This window comes from Protopterus annectens, chromosome 2.part0 (genome assembly GCF_019279795.1).
Source record: "Protopterus annectens isolate FY-2018-M chromosome 2.part0, PAN1.0, whole genome shotgun sequence".
NCBI lineage: Eukaryota > Metazoa > Chordata > Ceratodontiformes > Protopteridae > Protopterus > Protopterus annectens.
The window spans coordinates 1,751,452,530-1,751,469,511 of record NC_056728.1 but is presented as its reverse complement, the minus strand read 5'-3'; the positions used below and the strand labels follow the sequence as shown (position 1 = coordinate 1,751,469,511).

Below are 16,982 nucleotides of genomic sequence, written 5' to 3'. Positions count from 1 at the left end.
CGTGGCTTGCCAAAAATTAACTGTGATTAGATTACGTAGGATTAGTGGGAATCTAATGTTTGTAAACATACTGCTTCTTTTGATAAGAATTTTAGAAAAAGGGATTCCAAGATGTCTGCACTCTGAAAAGCAGATTGATTAGAACTCTCCCAGTGTGAAAAATCAAAGTGGTGTAAAAATCTAATCGAGGTTGTCCGCTTAGTTAAAATTCAGATGTTATGTAGTCCTATCGCGCCGTAATTTTTGCTGAATGGGTTCGGAGCCAATCGTCGGCTCCAACTCGGCCGATACTAAAGCTCGAGCTTTTACTAGCTCGAGGCTATCCCCTATCCCATGGTGCATCATGGCAATTCCCCAGATCTCGTTTGCCGCAAAAGCTTTGAGGTTGTCTTCTTACTGGCTCGTTGGCTAAGTAAATTTTTCGACAATTTTCAATAGTTTTCAGCATATTTCTTCACCTTTTTTCTATTAACTAGTTTTGTTTCCTATTATCTGAATGATTGCAGTGAGTGTTTGCTTCCCTGTCCCCTTTTGTTAAGGATTGTACAGCCCGTTTAAGTTAGAGGGCCATAGTTGCCCGTTTACATTAGAGGGCCTTTCCTACCTGAGTGCTAGTCTTTCTCCTTCTATGTAAAAAAAAAAAAAAAAAAAAAAATATATATATATATATATATCTATCTTCTTCTTTTATAGTTATACTGTTGGTTTGTTGTTATTATATTGTTATTTCTTATTAGTCAGAATATGTCTAAAGATAAAGACAGCGAACATAAAGACCACCACCCTTCTGGCTTTAAAAAATGAGACAAATGTTCTCAAAAAATGTCATTGACTGAAAGTCACACCAGCTGTGTGTACTGTCTTGGACAGGCTCATTTAACAACAAACATGGCACGCTCATACAATACGCAGATGATTCGACCATCATCTGCTCAGCCCAGTCCCTACCAAAACTGCAAAAAGTCACACAGGAAGCCTTTTCCTCTGTTGAAACATGGTTATCCGATGCCCAATTAATACTCAACCCAAACAAAACTAAACTACTCATCTTCCAACCCACCAAACATACTCAAAACAACTCTCACTTTAACATCACGGCAAAATACAACACCACTATATACCCAACTGAACACACCAAATTGCTAGGCGTGGAAATAGACAATAAACTAAAATTTGACATTCACATATCCATGACTATAAAAAAAGTCCACAAAAAACTAGGAGCATTATACAGAAATAAGCAATTTCTCACCAAAGCAGCAAAGATTTCAATAGCAAATTCCCACCTTATCTCCACCCTACTTTATGCCTCTCCAATATATACCAACCTAAGGCAATGTGATCTAAACAAGCTAGAGACCTGCTACAACAAAATTGCCAAATTCGCCACAGGGGCATCCTACCATAGTCACCAGTGTTTCTCACTTGCTGAACTGGGCTGGCTTGAACTCCCTCACCTCCTTCAGTGGTATCAACTCTCACTCGCCCACAAACTAGTAAACCATCCACTAAATGTCCCATCCCTCCAGAATCTATTCCAACCGTATCGCACCACCAGACCACTAAGATCCAGCAGCAAAAATCACTTACAGATCACTAAAGCCAATAACTCTGCTGGTGAAGCACTATTCTCTTGCGCCATAGCTAAATTATGGAACTCACTCCCACCCACAATTACCTCCATACCATCATGCACCCACTTCAAAACTTTACTAAAAGTGCAACTAAAAACATGCTGGCTATGCCCTTGCAACTCCCACTCTAATATCATCCACCCCATCCAACCACTACCTTTCTTTCCACTCCACTAACTACCTTGATTATAGCAAGCTCAGATGCTCATAAGCCAGTACTTATTATACAGCACAAACTTCTTCTTCTTGTAACATCTGTTAATGTCTGGTATGCACTTCACAGATAAAGATTCTAGTTGTCTACTGATGTACTATGTTCTTCATCTGTAAATATGTTGTAAGTAATTGCTATGTAAATTGTTATTCACTATGTAATCCAATGTATATTCTGTCTGTTTATTTTAACTGTGGAGCTATTCTCCTGGGCCTCCGCTGAAAATGGACCTACGTCCAGTCGGACACTCCTGGTCAACAAATTTAAATAAATAAATAATAATAATAAATAAATTTACAAGAGCTCTGTACTTTCTGTCATGCTTTCAGCACTAAGGTTCTAAATGAGAGGAAAAGGAAACTGATAGACAGGGGCATTATGACTAGTTCCTTCCAGGAACAGCTGGAACATGGTCAGACAGTTCCCAAAACTGATAAAAGGAAATCTCTATCGGTTCCGGCTTTGGAACCATCTAAGAAATCTAAAGCGATGGAGCCGAAGAGTTCTGGCTCCAATTCTGCTTCTTCAGTCTCGGTGCTGTCTGTTTCATCAGTGACGAGACTACCTTCTATGTCGAGACACTTACCTGTTTTAGAACCGGTTCCACCAACCTTGAGATCTCCTATTTTGGAAAGGAGATCTCCACCCGTTCCTCCAGGACACTTTCTGATGAGGATGTCGAGCAGGTGGTAAAGAGGCTGCTCTGTGACCCGGCGCTGGCTAAAATTTTAGCTCCTCTGGACCCAAAGGCTTCTGTGCCGTCCCATCTTCAGGCTACTGCTCCTCCTCTGACTGCTTCGTTCTCTGAGTCTAATGCTTTGGGTCCTTTAGTGCTGGAACCTTCGGTTCCAAGAATTCTTCCTGCTTCCTCGGAACCGATAACTCTATCCTCATTGGCTCAGTCTAGAGCCGAGGGGTCTGGGAGCCAATGCTCTCGGGTCGACTCTGAGAGGGATAATCACCCAGGTTTTTCTTCGTAACCGACCCTCCCTCTCAGTGCTTTGGCTCATGTTAGCTTGACTCCCATGTCCGCTTCGGAACCTGTCCCTCCTGCTCGGAGTCGACCTTCCATTTCCTCGGAGCAGAGGTCTTCTTTCGAGCGGGGTGGTAAGGCTTTCGAAGCGATAGAGAAAGCCTTGTCTAGTGCCAAAGGCCTGCCTTTGGACCCAATGTCCCTCCAGCAGCTGGTAGCAACCTCTTCACCCCTGCCTGCCCCTAAGTGTAGGGAACCAGAGCCCCAAGAAGCCCCCATTGGAGCTGTCCCTGCTTCCAAGACCTCCCCAGATTATCCCACTGGAGAGGTCCCTTGAAAGAGACTTTGTAAGAGGAAGCACATTGACTCATTTGAGTCTGTTACTTCGGACATTGATTTGGATGAGTCAGAAGGGTTCCCAAGATCCCCCTCTGATGATGTCTCCTTTGCGGACATCCTTGAAATCCTTAGACAGAGGGGTGATTGGAAGACCTCTAACCATACTGAGGACAAATCAGTGTACCTTGAGGCTTTTGGTTCTCGACCTTCCAGCTCCTGGGTGACACTGCCATCTGACCAACTTTTAGGGGTCATATCCCGGAAAGCTTGGACCTCTCCGGACACAGTGGAGCCTCTCCCGAGGAGGGAAAACAAATTTATAACCGCTCCAGAAGACAAATGTTTTCTAACTAAAGGAGTTCCTGTGGATGCTATGGTGGTAGCAGTGTCCACAAAGAAGGAGTTATCAGAGACATCCTCAAATATCCATCCTCCTAATGAAGAGTCTAGGATGATGGCTAGGTATGGAAAGCATACATTCTTTCAGCGGCATTTACTTTACGATCGCTGAATTACCTGTCCCATATTACTAGACTTCAAAGGGATCCCCTGAAGGAGTTGGGAGATGCCCTTCAGGGTTCAGTAGCTTCGGGATCAACTGACAAGGTATATGTGCAGCTTTCCACCCTTACCTCTATTGCTAACTCCTCCATGAGGCTGATTTCCTATGGAGCTGATGGAGCGAGCAGGGCAGCCACAGCAGAGATCTCTCTTAGGAGACATTCCTGGATGCATCTATGCAACTTTACGGAATCCTTTAAGTCTTCCTTTACCAATGTCCCCTTTGATGGTTCATCCCTCTTTGGACCTCAGGTAAAAGAGACTTCGACCAGGTGCGAGCAGGAAGGGAAAACCTTATCTGCTGTCAGAGTCTGTTTCTCCCTTCCTTCTAGACCCTATTCCAAGAGCCAAACGGGAGGGAAAATGTGGTTCCTTAAATCCCAAAAAGGTTTCCATCAGGCACAATGTCAGCCGTCCCATAGAAGCAGAGGGGGAGAGTATCTGAGAGTATAATGGAAGACACCGCGCTCGTGGCAGAGGGGGTTCCACAACACCAGGGTAATATAGATGTTTTCTCTGTTCGTCCCTTTCATCGGCCCTGAGGGATTGCCCCAACTGTCTGTCTCTGGAGGCAGTCAGGGGTCGTCTCTCACTGTACCCAAGCGCCTTCCTACAAATTTCCCAAGATTGATGGGTACAAAATATAATTTCCAGCGGTTACCTCATTCCCTTTGTTTCCGATTGGTCTTTACCAAATGTGCCACCCATTCAAATAGACCGTGCAACATCAGAGGTCATCTCATTGCTTCAAAAAAGAGTCATCCAAGAAGTCCCCACAGAGCAAATAGGTTCCGGAACTTACTCACAATTCTTTTTAGTTCCAAAAAAAGACCGGGGACTGGAGATCAATTCTAGATCTCGGCAAGCTAAACAAGTCTGTAAAAAAATCAAAGTTCTGTATGATCACTCTGCAGTAATTTTTCCATTTATCAGAAAAGACAATTGGATGTGCTCCATAGAACTTCAGGACACGTACTAACATATCAAAATGGACAGGCACTCTAGAAGTCATCTATGCTTTCGGCTGGGCGCCAGTCATTTTCAGTTTCGAACACTGACCTTTGGCCTCACTGTAGCCCCCAGAGTGTTCACCAAATGTATGGCAGTGATCACGGCTCACCTGAGACATCATGGATTCCAGGTGTTTCCATACTTGGACTACTGGCTCCTCACTGCTACCACCGAGCACCAACTAATCCGAGCCAGGAATGAGAGACTATCCTTGTACACCATATTAGGGATTACAGTAAATCTAAAAAAAATCCACCTTATCTCCATTGCAGCGCATTGTCTTCTTAGGCTCAGTCATAGACTCAACCACCATGACAGCAAAACTGATACCAGAAAGGACAGAGTCGTTGCACAACCAAGTCAGATTTTTGCTGAACAGAGACAAAGTACAGGCCAGGATAGTTCAAGTTCTAGGGATTATGGCATCCACCATTCTCTTAGTTCCCCTAGCCCATCTACACATGCAAGTACTTCAGTGGCTACTATTTACTCAGTGGTCAATGCCAGATCTACCCTTGTCCCACCAAATACTCATCTCAAACTCCTGCAAGAAGGATCTAACATGGTGGTTACATACAGATCAGCTTCATCTAGGTCGTCTCCTTGCTCTCCCTCAACAAAATGCAGTCTTGACTGTGGACACTTCCCATATTGGGGGGGGGGGGGCATTATCTGGGAATGATGGTCCAAGGTATCTGGCAGGATAAAAAGATCCATTTGCACATAAATGTTCTGGAGATAAGAGCAGTGCTATATGTGTTGAAGCACTTCACAGTTCTCTTCCCACCGGGACAATTGCGATTCAGTCAGACAACATGTCTGTAGTGTGGTACATTAACAAGCAAGGGGGGAACCAAGTCTTACCCACTTTGTTGAGAGACACAGAGTATGGAAATGGACGATGGACAGTCACTGCTTTCTGGTGACAACACACATTCCAGGGAAGTCCAATGTGATAGCAGGCAAACTGAGTCGAGCAATTCTGATGCCTCACGAGTGGTCCCTCAAAACAGAAGTTGCAGAAGAGAATTTCCGCAAATGGGGCCAACCTTGCTGCGACCTATTCGCTACGTACATGAACACCAAATGCAGCAACTACTTTGCCCTCATTCCCCATTCAGGGATGTCACCCAGGGATGCTCTGGTCCACAATTGTCCTCCAGGACGTCTTTATGCTTTCCTCTTGTACCAAAAGTGATTCAGAAAGCAAAACTGTTGGAGTACCTTGATCCTCATTGCTCCTTACTGGCCTTGCCAAGTCTGGTTCCCTTTTCTGTGTCCATATCTCTTGGAGGAACTATGGATTCTGGAACCATCTTCAGACCTTCTGATTCATCAATCAGGACAGTTCCATCCTACCATCCAGATCATGGAATTGACATAATGGCTGCTCCATTTCCAAGAATAGCCAGGTGTATATCCCTTTCTCCTATCATTAAACACATTCTCATTTCTTCCCACAAACCTTCCACCAGGAAAATATATTCCAGCAAATCGAAAAGGTTTTCCATTTGGGCAGCTAAACAAGGCATAGATGCCTACTCAGCTCCCATAGAGTCTATCCTGTCATTCCTTGCATCTATTTTTCAAGAAGGAGCTTCAGCTGCTACCATTAGAGTTTAGTTAACTGCCATCTCTAATTATCATTTTGGGAACATGGGAAGTCCGATTATGTCCCACTCTTTATGCAAAACCTTTTAAAAAGGAGTCCTCCTTCTCAGACCTCCAATCAGGGAACCTCCAGAGCCCTGAGACTTGAAGTTAGTTCTGACCTCATTGATTTCTCCACCTTTTGAACCATCTTCTTCATCTGACTTGAAATTGTTGTCTTGGAAGACATTGTTCTTAGTTGCTATAACATCTGCTAGGAGGGTTTCAGAATTGCAAGCCCTGACCATTCGATCTCCTTACATTTTATTCCACAAGGATAGAGTCTCTCCCTAAGAACTAATCCTTCCTTCCTCCCAAAGGTATGTTCAGAACATAATCTAAACACAACCATTGAATTACCAAATTACAGTAATAAATCAGACTGCAGACTACACCAATTAGATGTCCATAGAATTCTCCAATTTTACCTGCACAGGACTAAAGATTTTCAGAAATCGGATCAATTGTTTGTTTCCTTCTCAGACAAAAACAAAGGCTTGCCTGTCTCCATGGTTACTCTGTCTAAATGGCTTTCAGACTGCATCTCATTTGCTTACAAAAAGGCTGGGAAACAACTACCTGCTAAAGTAAAAGGCCATTCAACTAGACCAGTATCAGCTTCATATGCCTTCAGATCAAAACTCTCAATTGATACCATTTGTGCAACAGCTACTTGGGCAAGACCCCATACCTTTGTCACTCATTACAAATTGGATTTGGACTCCCAGGACAGGTCATCCTTTGGGTCCACTGTGCTGAAGAGTCTCTTTGCATAAAGGTGCTGGGGACGCTGTCCCATCCAGCAAGAATTACACCGAGGTAGGACTACATAACATAAAGAAGTTATGTACTTACCATAACGTTCCATGTTTGTAGCCCATCTCGCCTACATTCTTATGTACCACCCTCCTTCCCCTTTCCTGTATCCTGGAGGAACTGGTGGACTATCCATTATGCTGTCTGACCTTGTTGTAGATGTCTGTCCACATGGCATGGATAGTAATACAAAGTACCTTTGTTTGTATGTACATAGTTATTGATAGTATAATTGATATATTATGTATGTAGTTACTTTCTTGCAAACAAGATCTGGGGAATTGCCGTGATGCACCATGGGATAGGGGATAGCCTTGAGCCAGTAAAAGCTCAAGAGCTTTAGTATCGACCGAGTCTGAGACGACGATCGGCTCCCAACCCATCCAGCAAGAATGCAGGTGAGATGGACTACAAACATGGAACGTTATGGTAAGTACATAACTTCTTTTTATTGATTAGTCACTACATTGCCTGGATGTCACCAAAGAAGAAATATGAATAAAGTATGAGAAAATCTGATTAGAAAAGGAGAAGAAAAAACTCGCTGTTCAGCCAAAAAAAAATAGTTAGGTTTCTGTTGTGGTGCAGTAGATAGCTTCCAGTAGTTTAGAGAAAAAAATAATGAAATACATTCAGAGATGTTTAAATAAGTGTGACGTGGGAGGAATACATAAAGTTAAATGACAAAAGGCTAGAAAGAATAGAAGAGAAATTAAGTAGCTACTCATGACCTGATAAAATTTCAGGAATCAAAAGCTGAAATGAAAGCAATACTGGCTGAAAATGAGGATGTTAAGTTGTCAATCTCGCCTTCATTCTTGCTGGATGGGTTCGGAGCCAACCCTCGGCTCCGACTCGACCAATACTAAAGCTCGAGAGCTAATTCCACTGGCTCGAGGCTCCCCTATATCCCACAATGCTAGGCGGTAACTACTCAGATCTCGTTTGCCGCTTAGCTGACGAGGTGCTTCTTCTACCTGCTCTGGCAGGTTAGTAAGTTTTCTTGTTCAGAAACTTCAATTTCAACCCCTAATTTTTTCCATTTAGTTTAGTTTTTATTTAAAGTATTCCATTAGTTTAAATCGGGTCCCCTCATGTGTTAGTATTCCCTTTTAATTCCCTTCTTAACTTTTAGGCCTTTGGCCCTCTCCCTCTCCTTTCCCTAGTCCTTCAGTGAGACTGGATTTTTATTTTGGTTAAGGGTGTGTCTGTGTGTTGTGTTTGTGTTTTTCTTCACGCAGCTGTTTAGGATGTCTAAAGACTCCAAGGTCTAAGGCTTCAATAAGTGTGATTCGTGCTGTCAGAAAATGTCTCTGACAGACGGTCACACTTCTTGTGTATATTGCCTGGGACCTTTGCACCTGCAGGACTCATGTGCTGTGTGCCATGCATTCAGCCCTAGAGTCCTGCAGGAACGCAAAAATAAGTTGATTCTTCGTGGCTTGTTAAAGCCTGAAGGCCCCCTGACCCAGTCTGCGTCGGGGAAGCCTTCTAAAACTTCCAGACCGTCGGCTCCAGTTTCAGAGCCGTCCCCTGGAAGCATTAAAATGGCTTCGACATCGGCTCCGGCTGGAGCCGATGTTTCCAAATCTCATACCATTACCTCGGCTCCGGCTGGAGCCGAGGTTGACAAGACTCAGTTGGCTCCGATAGGCTTATCGGAGCCACCTTCAAAGAAGAGGTCTAGGTCCCCTTCCATCGGCTCCATCCATTCGGCTCCGGGATCCCCTCTTCTGTCGGAGCGGAGCCATAGGTCTCATTCCTCTCAGTCCTCCAGGCTGTCCGACCATGATTTACAAAGGGTGGTGAGTAGACTTCTCAAGTCCGAGGCACTGGTCCAAATGCTGCATAGCCCTACTCAGCAGTCAGCGGCTATTTCCATCCCTGATTTTATTCCTCCTCCGACTCCTTTGAGTTCGGAGCCGGGGCTCATCGGAGCCATGGCTGTCGGTGCTTCGGAACCGATACCTTCCCTTTCGGCTCCGTCGTCTGCTCCAATTTCCTCATTGGAGGGATCTCGGCGCCGAGCTTCCCTCGGCTCCGAGGGGGCGAGTGGCATCGGACCCTTGTCCGACCCCGTTCTCCCTCTCGGAGCGTCGGCGCTGGTGAGTTCGGCTCCGACATCGGCTTCGGAGCCGTCCCTGTCGGTGCCGGGGGGGGTCCTTGTCTCCGCAGAGCGGGGACCTCCGGCCTTGCCCGATAGGGGCACCTTCGAAGTCATGCGGAGCATGCTAGACCCAGTGTCTACTCCACAGTCGGCTCCGTCAGCTCCTCTCTCTTCAGTGCTTGCGGTGATTTCTACCCATCCCCTTGTATTAGACCGCAGAGAGCCAGCTCCTCAAGTTTCCCCATTGGGAATTTCCTCCTCTTCCGAGGCCTCTCCTGATCCGGTAGGAGACGCCCCTCGGAAGAGACAGTGCAAGAGGAAGCACATCGACTCCTCTGAGTCTATCACCTCTGACACTGACTTGGAGGAATCTGAAGGTTCCCCTCTGTCCCCCTCTGAGGATGTCTCCTTTGCTGAAATCCTTGAAATCCTGAAGCAGAGGGGGAACTGGCCCGCCCTTAACCTTTCAGAGGACGTTTACCTTGAGGCATTTGGCTCTCGCCCTTCCACCTCCTGGGTGTCCCCTCCCTTTGACCCCCTTATGGAAGTGGTGGCAAGGAAGGCTTGGACGGCCCCTGATTCAGAGGAACCTACCCCAAGGAGGCCGTCAAAATTTATTACTGCCCCTAAGGAGAAAGAGTTTCTATCTAAAGGTGTCTTTTTTTGATGCCATGGTGGTGGCCGCAGCCACTAAGAAGGAGTTAGCCGATCCTTCTGTACCTGTCCATCCTCCTAATAAGGAGTCTAGGACCATGGACAGGTACGGTAAGTGGATGTTTTCATCAGCGACCTTTTCAATGCGGTCGCTGAACTACTTGTGTCACTTCACCCGTCTCCAGAGAGATTTGCTCAAGGATATGGGTGAGGCTATACAGGATACAACAGCTGAGGGGTTCCAAGACAAAATGAACTCCCAGTTGGCAACCCTGAATTCGATTGTTAACTCCTCCATGCGGCTTATCTCATATGCTGCTGATGGGGCGAGTAGGGCCGCAGGCACAGGTGTAGCTTTACGACGTCACACCTGGATGCAGCTTTGCAATTTTACGGACCCTTTCAAGGCGTCCTTCACCAATTCCCCCTTTGATGGCTCAACTTTGTTTGGTCCTCAGGTGAAGGATACATTGACTAGGTGCGAGGTGGAAGGTAAGACTCTCTCTGCCGTGGGAGTCCGTTTTTCTACCCCTTCTAGACCTTATCCAAAAGGTCAGAGGGGAGGGAAGATGTGGTTCCGCAAACCTCAGGGAGTCTCATCTGATGCACAAGGTCGATTCCCCTCTAGAGGCAGAGGGGGGAATAACAATAGACGCCACCCTAGGGGCAGAGGAGGTCCGCAAAACCAGGGTAGCAGAGAAACTTTCTCTGATAAACCCTTTCAGCATCCCTGAGGAGCTGCCCGGCTGTCCACCATCGGAGGCAGTCGGGGGAAGATTATCACTGTACCCAAAAGCCTGGCTTTCCCTCATCCAAGACAAATGGGTACAGTCAATCATATCTGAGGGTTACAAAATTCCCTTTATTCACATCCCATCCCAACCCAAAGGATCTCTTCCAGACGTTCCACCCAGTCTAAGGGAACAAGCAGCACTAGAATTATCAAAGCTGCTGTCAAAAAGAGCTATCCAACCAGTCCCAGCAGACCAGCAAGGATCCAGAATCTACTCCAAATTCTTTTTGATACCAAAAAAAACAGGGGACTGGAGACCTATACTGGATCTCAGCAAGTTAAACAATTATATCAAAAAACAAAATTCCGGATGGTCACGCTACAGTCCATTCTACCCTTCTTGGGTCAGGACAATTGGTTGTGCTCGATAGACCTTCAGGATGCGTACTACCATATCAAAATGCACAGACGCTCCAGGAGGTTTCTCCGCTTCAGGCTGGGAGCCAGTCACTACCAGTTCAGAGCCCTGACCTTTGGTCTCACTACAGCCCCCCGAGTGTTTACCAAATGCATGGCAGTGGTCGCGGCTCACTTGAGACGTCAAGGATTCCAGGTGTTTCCATATTTAGACGATTGGCCCCTTACCACCACCACCAGACATCAACTGCTTCTATCCAGAGACTTCACCTTCCAAACTTGCCAAGCTCTAGGCATTTCAATAAATTTCGAAAAATCGGCCTTGTCGCCTTGTCAATCTATTACCTTTATGGGCACCACCTTAGACACACTCAATCTTTCCGCCAGACTTACAGGGCAAAGAGTGTTAGATATCCGCAAACAAGTTTACCTTCTATTACAATGCAACAAGCTCAAAGCCAGGGTAGTCTTGAAGGTATTAGGACTCATGGCAGCTACTATCACCCTTCTCCCCTTAGCTCGTTTCCACATGAGGATCCTCCAATGGATGCTGTTTACTCAATGGTCCTTCCAACAGCTCTCGATGTCTCACATCATACTAATAACTCAATCATGCAAGAATCACCTGTCCTGGTGGATCACATCACCTCAAGTTCTCCAGGGCAGACCTTTCATCCCCCCCCAGTCGCCACGGTGACAACGGACACCTCCCTAATCGGGTGGGGGGGCATTATCAGGGCAGGACAGTCCAGGGCATGTGGCAACCTTTCGAGTGCCACTTGCAAATAAATGTCTTGGAGATGAGAGCAGTGCTTTTAGCGTTGCAAGCCCTTCAGGTCTCTCTTCCCACAGGGCCTATTGCAATTCAGATGGACAACATGTCCGTAGTGTGGTACATCAACAAACAGGGCGGAACCAGATCCTACCCCTTATGTCGAGAGGCACTCAGACTTTGGCAGTGGGCGATTTCTTCTCAGCGTTTTCTGATAGCAATGCACATTCCTGGGAAGTCCAATGTGATTGCGGACAAGTTGAGCAGGGCCATTCTCATGCCCCACGAGTGGTCTCTAAAGAAATCAGTGCTGGAAGAAGTCTTCCAAAGATGGGGACAGCCTTGCTGCGATCTGTTTGCTACTCCCCAAAACAGCAAGTGTCACGACTTCTTCACTCTCTTCCCGTTACCATGCCATCCCACCAGAGACGCTCTAGTCCACGATTGGCCCCGGGGACTTCTGTATGCTTTCCCCCATTTTCCACTGATATCGCAATTAATTCAGAAAGCTATTGCCTTGAGAGTTACAATGATCCTCATTGCCCCTTACTGGCCTCAACAGATATGGTTTCCATTCCTCCATCATTACCTGTTGGAGCAGCCTTGGCATCTGGACCCGGTGCCAGATCTGTTGACCCACCAGTCGGGCCAGCTGCACCACTCCCTTCATTCTCTCAACCTCACAGCATGGTTTCTCCGATGCCTACCCTAGCCAAGCTTCCCTTAATCTCTCATTCGGTCAGAAACATCCTAATAGTCTCTCACAAATCTTCTACCAGGAAGATTTATAATAGTAAGTGGAAACGTTTTTCCTTCTGGGCAGCATCAAAAAATATAGACCCCTTCACTGCACCTATCCAGTCTATCCTAGACTTTCTGGCAGAGCTCTTTCATTTAGGCTCTTCATCTACCATTAGAGTACAACTAGCTGCTATATCTAATTTTCATGTAGGTGTCTCAGACTCCAGTATCATGTCCCATTAGCTCTGCAAAGCCTTTTTAAGAGGTGTTTTTCTGCTCAAGCCCCCAATCAAAGATCCCCCACCTCAATGGGACTTGAATTTGGTTCTGGCATCCTTGATTCTCCCCCCTTCGAACCAGCGGCTTCATGCCCTCTTAAGTTGCTCTCATGGAAAACACTTTTTCTAGTAGCCATAACTTCAGCTAGAAGGGTATCTGAACTTCATGCTCTGTGCAGTCGTCCTCCTTACTTAGTTTTCCACAAAGATAGGGTGCCCCTCCGGACTAATCCGTCCTTCTTACCTAAGGTTTCCTCTGAGACAAACCTGAACCAAACGATTGATCTCCCCATCTTCTTCCCTGACTATTCCAATAGGTCGGAACAAAAGTTACATTTTCTAGATGTTCACCGCCAACTTAGATATTATTTAGACAGGACTAAACAGTTCAGGAAATCTGATCAGCTTTTCCTGTCTTATGCGGAAGGGAAATTGGGCCTTCCAGTTACTAAAGTGTCCCTTTCAAGATGGCTTACCTCTATAATTACCTTCATCTATGAAATCAGACATCAAAAACTGCATTCAAGACCTAGAGCTCATTCAACTAGGGCATTAGCTACATCTGTAGCTTTTCAGGACAGGCTGCCAATAGATTTCATTTGTGCAGCAGTCACTTGGGCTTCTCCTCATACCTTCATTTTACATTACAAATTGGATATGGCCTCCAGAAACCATGCCAACTTTGGTTCCACTGTTCTCAAGAGTCTGTTCCGATAGGCCACCCGGAATAAGGTGCTATGGACGCGGTCCCATCCAGCAAGAATGAAGGCGATTGACAACTTAACATTAAGAAGTTATGTACCTACCATAACGTTCCATGTTAGTTGTCTTCTTCTCGCCTTCTTTCTTGCATCCCACCCTCCTTCCCCCTGGCCTGGACAGACCGATAGGAAATTTTGGGATCTTCCTTTGGAGTTTTTCCTTCCCACATGTTCTACCACCTCTATTCCCCCTTTTATGTTTGTGGTAGCTTACATTCAGGTTTATATAGAGGTGGGTTCTTTTTCTCCATACTGTGGAGACCAGCACTGCTTGGTTTAGCTATCAAACGAGATCTGAGTAGTTACCGCCTAGCATTGTGGGATATAGGGGAGCCTCGAGCCGGTGGAATTAGCTCTCGAGCTTTAGTATTGGCCGAGTCGGAGCCGAGGGTCGGCTCCGAACCCATCCAGCAAGAAAGAAGGCGAGAAGAAGACAACTAACATGGAACGTTATGGTAGGTACATAACTTCTTATTTTTCAAGAACTGTTTGAAGACAAAGCACACATAGTTTCTGCTGTAGCAGAGAAACTGGAAGGAATAGACTTTATTAAGCATTAGTTCTATGAAAGTACAAAATAAACAACTGGCTGGATTTGTTAATTGAAAGGGCACAGCATGTGTATGCCCCAAATTTGGCCAAGAGAAAGCAGCCAAGAGCTGTATTAGTAACGATGCAGTCATACCAGCAGAAAGAGGTGGTGTTGACAAAATTTGGCAGAAGAGAGAAAGATTGTGGATACCAGAATGTTTATGTAAAATGATTATTCACTCTACACTATCAGAAGAGACATGAGTTAATCCCTGCAATCAGGAGATGTGTAGCGGCAGGTCTGGGATTCAAGTTTCTATTTCCAGTTGTGTTTAGATTATTTTTTCATAGAAGCTGAAAGACATTTTTGTATACAGAACAAGCTAAGGACAAAATAAGAAAGTTTATCCAATGAAAACTGAGCCAGCAAGTTGAAGGGGGCTCTTTCTCTTTTTTTTTTTTCTGACAGTAATAAAGTTCATACAGAGAACATGCTAGTGAAACCTTTTCCATTGTTCCAAACACAAATGAGAGTGAGAGAAAAACATTCAGGAGGTGACTAGAAAATCAGGATTTGAACCAGAGATTGGCATTGGGTGGTCAAGGTGATGAAAAGAAGACCAGTAATAATATGGAATTAGGAAATGGAATGGAAGGATTGCAAATTGTAATTTCCATTAGATGCAGTTTAGACATGAAAACTGTGCTTCTGCAAAAGAAGTAGCTAAAAAGACTGGAAGTTTCCTAACTATGTTAAATTGGTGAGAGGACTCTAAAGACAGGAGATTTTTGTAAGCAGATAGGCTAAAAAGTAGAAGGCTTGAAAAATGGTAGATCTGATGCTATCCGTATCATTATTGATCACGGATGGGTCTTGGATCCGATCTCAGATCCAAGCCAGCAAAGTGAGCTCCTCCCTTCCCAGGACTCCTGTTAACTGTAATCCTCACATCTTGTTTGCCACGATTAGTGAACAGACGTGTTCCCTGCAGCTCAAGCTTCAGTAGTCAGATAAGTGCCCTTTTTGGGTATCTTTTTAGCTTCTATCTCTCTCTTTCCTTCTGTCTAGTAAGTGTAATTAGTGTACTATAGTTTTTTTCTAAATTTTAGCAGTAGCCCCTCCCATTAGTTTATTCGTTGGCCATTAGGGTTTTTCCTGCCCTTTTCCCTTCTTTACATTATTTACTTATTTTTCCCTTGTGTGTGTGTGCATGCGTGTGTGTGCATGTGTGTGTGTTGGAGGGTTTGTATTTTGGGTTTGGGTCATGGCTGACAATCCCTCCAGCATCACATGTTGCTCCTCATGCGGTTGGAAGTTGGCTCCTGCTGACATGCATGAGGAGTGCATCTACCATCTAGGAGAACCCCATTTAGAGATTGAATTTGATAACTGTGCAGGGTTCAATCCTAGGGCTCTCTTAGACTGTAGGAACAAATTGCTCCTTAAAGGGATTGCTAAAGGGGGTCCCTTAGTCTCAGGCTCGCCTTACAAAGCCCATTGGATCCCAAGAGGAAGCCCTCCTCCTCTCAGGACTCCCTGCTAAATGGCAGAGTCTCTCAGATCCCTGTTCCCAGGATCCAAGTCCAGCCTTTGGGGTCATCAGATCCAGGTTCTTCAACTCAGAGAGCCTTGTCTCCCCCAGCCGGATCCAAATCCTCGAAGACTCTGAGGTCTTTAGATCCAATCAGATCCAAATCCCCCTCAGCTCTGACCTCGTCAGTTTCATCCACGGGGCCATTAATATGCTTGGATCCAACTGGGTCTTCAGATCTGACGGCTCCTTTGGAGTCCGTTATTATTATCGATTCCCCAGCCACTTCCAGAATGTCTGATATGAGAAAGCCTAGTAGGAACTCCTCTAGGGACCACATACACACTACTCATTCAGGCCATTCTTCAGTTTCCTCCCAGTCTTCTAGGAGTTGCTCCCATCTGGTATGGACCAGATGATGATGAGCTTTCTCAAAGCCCAAATGGAACTAGGCTTGCTTCCATCCCCTAGCTACTTGTCTCTATGTCCATGCCAGTCTGAAAATCTCGAGTCTGCCGGAGTCACTTAAATTGGTGCTGCCAGTCTGAGGATCTTCTGCTAGGGAGACCCTTTTGTCTACCACAACCCCAAGCCATGGTGACCACGGATGCCTCCCTGTTGGGGTGGGGGGTGGGCCTTTTCAGGGAAGGATGGTCCAAGGCATGTGGTGCCACTCGGAGCCCAAGTTGCACATCGACATCGTAAAGATGAGAGCAGTCCTACTATCATTGCAAGCTTTCCAGGACTTTCTCCATCTCTGAACTGTAGCAATTGAGACAGACAACATGGTGGTAGTCTGGTACATCAGCAAGCAGGGTGAGACACAATTATACCCGCTGGGCAGAGAGGCCATGAGAGTGTGGGAATTGTCCTCTGGGCGCTTTCTTCTTGCAACGCATATCCCCGGCGATTCCAACAAGCACAACAGGTCTATCCCGAGTCCCCATAAGTGGTCACTGAAACAGTCAGTGGCAAGCCAGATCTTTGACTGATGGGGTCTTCATGCTGCAGTCTGTTTGCATCCCCAGCCAATCACAAATGCAACAAATACTTTGACTTAATCCCCCCACCGGGGGAGTCACCCAGGAACAACTCTGATTCACAACTGGCTGCCGGGACTCCTCTATGCCTATCCCCCTACGCCTCTCATTTCCAAAGTTTTACAGAAAGCCCATCACCTGAAGGCTCACCTCCTCCTCATTGTCCCCTTCTGGCCTCGTCAAACATGGTTCACCCTCCTCTGGTCTCATCTGAAATA

General features: G+C 45.8%; 1 protein-coding gene across 1 annotated transcript in view; it reads left to right on the top strand.

Annotated features, from left to right (window-relative positions):
- Positions 1–16,982, top strand: part of CCDC30 (coiled-coil domain containing 30) — a 2,524,512-nt gene that overhangs the window by 665,263 nt on the left and 1,842,267 nt on the right. The window lies entirely within an intron of this gene.